The 4252-nt window shown below is 30.2% G+C and overlaps 1 long non-coding RNA gene across 1 annotated transcript; it reads left to right on the forward strand.

Annotated features, from left to right (window-relative positions):
* The first annotated feature begins 2831 nt into the window (after positions 1 to 2831).
* LOC120251585 lies at positions 2832 to 3831 on the forward strand. The gene is made up of 3 exons (XR_005533511.1): positions 2832 to 2906; positions 3008 to 3362; positions 3449 to 3831. It is a non-coding gene; the product is annotated as an uncharacterized LOC120251585 (long non-coding RNA).
* The last annotated feature ends 421 nt before the right edge of the window (positions 3832 to 4252 follow it).

Below are 4252 nucleotides of genomic sequence, written 5' to 3' on the forward strand. Positions count from 1 at the left end.
CTCGCGATGTTTGGGATATGGGGAAAGAGGACTGTGTCGCCTATTTATAGGCATAGGTGTTGGGAGTCGGTGAGATCGAGATTGATTTGAGAACTGATCCCGAGGTGATGGTGCAATCATGGCCGTTGATTCATTCATTTTATCTAATTTCTTATCACTGGATAACTAGAATGTAGGTTTCATATTAATTGTCATATTTAAAAAACTTTATTTATTTAGTATTTTTAAAATTTTTATAAATATTAATTATTTTTTTTAATTTTATATTTTTTTCTTTTTTAAAAAATGGTGTATATTAATGAGAGTAAATAACTCTGACAAACATGAAAGTGTCTTAAGATGAATTTTTTGTTTTCAAATTTTAAAAGCTTTGATGACCACCTTAATATTTGTGGAAAGCTTAATTATTACAGTTTATACGAAACTGAGGAAATATTTAGGTTCGGCTACTTAAATATTTTTATTTCATATTACTTTATTAAAATGGGCTATTTAAAAAATTTTATTCTATATTACTCTATTAAAATTGAAAAAACTAGATAAAATTTCACTTTCCTCACAAGAGCATTTATTAGTTATTTAATGACATATATGATCTTGATCGATTCTCTTTTTAACTTATTATTAATAGATGTCACTCTTAATTTGTTTGAGATAAATTGGGATAGTGATTAACTTCTATAACACAATTAGTATGAACTAGTTAAAATTATTTGTTAATAATAATTTAAATTATTTTTTCAAGTTTTTGCAAATGATAAGACAAAAAACGTATTGTTTGCAATAATAAATATTGTTTTATTTTATTATTTAAAAATTAAAAATAAATTATTTAAAATGCTAATGATTTGATCCATTGACCTTTGAATTTATAAAGAGAATGGACAACCAACTACCTTATTGTTTATTTATCACAATTTTTTTATATCTAAATTATCTTTCATCTATGTTTTGTTGGGACATCCCATCCTATTCTTTTTTCTTTTTTCTTTGATTAATTATTTAAATTTATAAGTCTATGATTAAGTTTTGGCATGTTTAAGTATTTGTGTTTTAAGCTCAAGTACTATATTTTTTTTATTTTATTGTTTGATATAGCCCAATATGATAAAGCATAAAGTATAAATATTACGATCTTGATATTATCATTTGATAAAAGCCCAATATGATAAAGCATAAATTAATAAATATTGTGATCTTGATATTAAAAGTTTGGGCATACAATAGTTATATAACTGTTTGTTCTTATAAAAGTTGTCAATTATCAAATATTTAGGTTACCAAAGACATACATCAAAAAATAAGAGAAAGGAGGTACAAACTTTAGTAACACAATTTAGTACAATATGCCTACGTCTACAAGCCAAAACTAAGATAATCAATCCACTAACAGAAAAGACAAACAAGATTACAATGGTCACATAAGTTCAGAAAGAACATACATGCACTTCCTTTATAAACTTGTACACTCTCTCAAAATATATTGATGATTCACCCACAAGACCTTATCCCAAAAGGTTCTCCTCGACCAACCTCCAATTGGTCTTAACCTCAATAACATAAGACACCTTCCTTCCTCAAAATCTTATCGCAATCACTTTGGATAGTAAACTCTCTCACACACAAGATTGATTGGGCTTTTTTCCATTATAGCCATCCTTTTTTTTTAAATTATCTAAATAACTATACCCAAAATATATTCACCAAACTAACCATGAAACCATCACATCAACCCCATCTCATCACCCATGTGTTTTTAAAATATAAAATATTAGGTATTTTTTTCAAAAACACCCTTTATTTTAAAAAAAATATAAAACAAAAATATTTTTATTTTTTGAACCATTTTCTTAAGTTATTATTAATAAATATTTATTTTTATTTTTATAAAAAACCAAAAAAATAAAATAATTTTTTAACTGGATTTATTTAAAAATATATATTATTTTAAAATATATATTATTTTAAAAAAAACCAAAACTTTTTAACGGCATTTATTTTAAAAAAATATATCATTATTATTATTGGTTATATATATATATATTTTATTTTTAAGTTATAATAATTATTATTATTAAAACTTATTTTTACAGCTTTATTATTATTATTATTATTATTATTAAAATTATTAAAAATGATATGCGTTGATGCACACCATGTAATGACATATATTGATTGCACACCAAGTAGGCTTTAGATGTAAAAAGCATCTGATTCCTCCTATAAAGCTGGTTGTGCATGCTTACTTGACAGGAAACAACATACATTGATTACACACCAGGTAGGCTTGACATGCATTGATTGCACACCAAGTAGGTTTCAAATGTAGTAAGAATATGATTCCTCCTATAAAGCTGGTTGTGCATGCCTACTTGATAAGAAACAACATGCATTGATTACACGGCAGGTAGACTTCAAGATAGGAAATGACATGCATTGATTACACACCAAGTAAGCTTTAGATTTAGAAAGAATCTGATTCCTCCTATAAAGCTAGCTGTGCATGCCTACTTTATAAGAAACAATATGCATTGATTACACATCAGGTATGCTTCAGCTATAGCAAAAATAAGATTCCCCTATAAAGCTAGTTGTGCATGCCTACTTGGCAAGAAACGACATAAATTGATTACACACGAGGTAGTCTTTGGGTGTAGGGAGAATCCAAGGTGTAGAGAGAACCCAATTACCCTTACATGATAAGAAATGACAATGACACACCAAGTATATCTCAAATATAGGGGGAATCTTATTCCTTCACAAGGTAGGCAAAACTCCATGTATAAATATCTCTCCCTCCTTCCCATCTTCGTCAACTCTTAAGCTTTATCTTTCTCTTTTGCATAACCATCACCAGCTTGAGGATATCCACCGGATGAGTTTTAAAAGCTGAGAATTAATAAAAGGTTAGTAGTCATTTGTTAGATATACATATAATACATAGTTTATAATAATTATCTTATATGTTTTTTTTTCCTTAACCGGCCTTCTCTCACTCTGCTTTCAGGATGAGTAATACAGAGGTAACAGTGATTGTTTATTGGGTGGCTGTTTACTAGAAACAAATGAAAGACCTTCATATTCCGAGGGCTATAAAACAGTAATTGGGGTTGACACCGATAGCACTTTGAGTGCGTTACAAGAAACTATTGTTGCTGCTATTAACTTCAACTTGAGCAATAACTATATGAACATCAAGTGTAGATGGCCTATAAATCACGGTACTAGTACTATAATTAATATTGATAGCGATAGAGCAGCATCATTAATGTTGAGGTTGTGTACCCCAATATTATACGTGAATGAAGGAGGACTGTGTGTAATCCCAACCACTACATACACTGTGGACACTTTGTAATTTTGTGAGTTTTCACCTAATAAAAATATATGTCATTTTCTGGTCCTTTGTCTGTAATACATATGGTTTGGTTTTCTTTGTAAGCTTCAGAGGTGCGCCACTGATAAATAATGACGTTGGAAGCTCCAGTGGTCATCAACATTGGAGATGTAATGAAGATCCTATTACACCTGCAAATGAGGCTGATAATGTTAAGTTTGAAGCCCCTACAAATGACAACAATGATGATCACAGTGATGACCATGATGACAATGATGACAATGATGATGATGATGATGATCACAACAATGATGACAGTGACGATGAAGACGAAAGTAGTGATGATGATGCAAGTTTACCCAATGATGTGCAAGAAGGTGTAATAGCAGAAGATGCCATGCGCGCAACCACTTCAAACATGGAGCAAGGGGCAAATGTGGCCTCACATGATTACACACAATTTGAGCCTATTCCTGGTATGTCAATAATAGATGACTGGTACAACGCAACAGAAATAAATGATGTAGAACCACATATATCAACCGGAGATGAAGAGTCATTAAACTTCAATGATTGGGTTGGTCATATGTTTAATTCAAAAACACAATTAAAAGACTTGCTGAGTCGCTGGTCTTCAAAAAAAGAAGTTACATTTATTTGTGTGAAGAGCAATAAATCCATGCTCACTGTAAAATGTGCTAGTTCAAATTGCGATTGGCGCCTTCATGCTTCAATTTCATCCAAAACATCTCTATGGGTTGTGAAAACTTGTCCGAGGCGACATAGTTGCATCAATGAAAGAATCTAATCTGACAATCGGCATTGCACAAGTAAACTGATATGTGAATTAGTGTTATCAACATTAAGAGCTGATTTAAGCCCGAGCATATAGAGCACAAGTACAAACAATGGTGA

This window comes from Dioscorea cayenensis, chromosome 1, assembly GCF_009730915.1.
Source record: "Dioscorea cayenensis subsp. rotundata cultivar TDr96_F1 chromosome 1, TDr96_F1_v2_PseudoChromosome.rev07_lg8_w22 25.fasta, whole genome shotgun sequence".
NCBI classification, from domain to species: domain Eukaryota; kingdom Viridiplantae; phylum Streptophyta; class Magnoliopsida; order Dioscoreales; family Dioscoreaceae; genus Dioscorea; species Dioscorea cayenensis.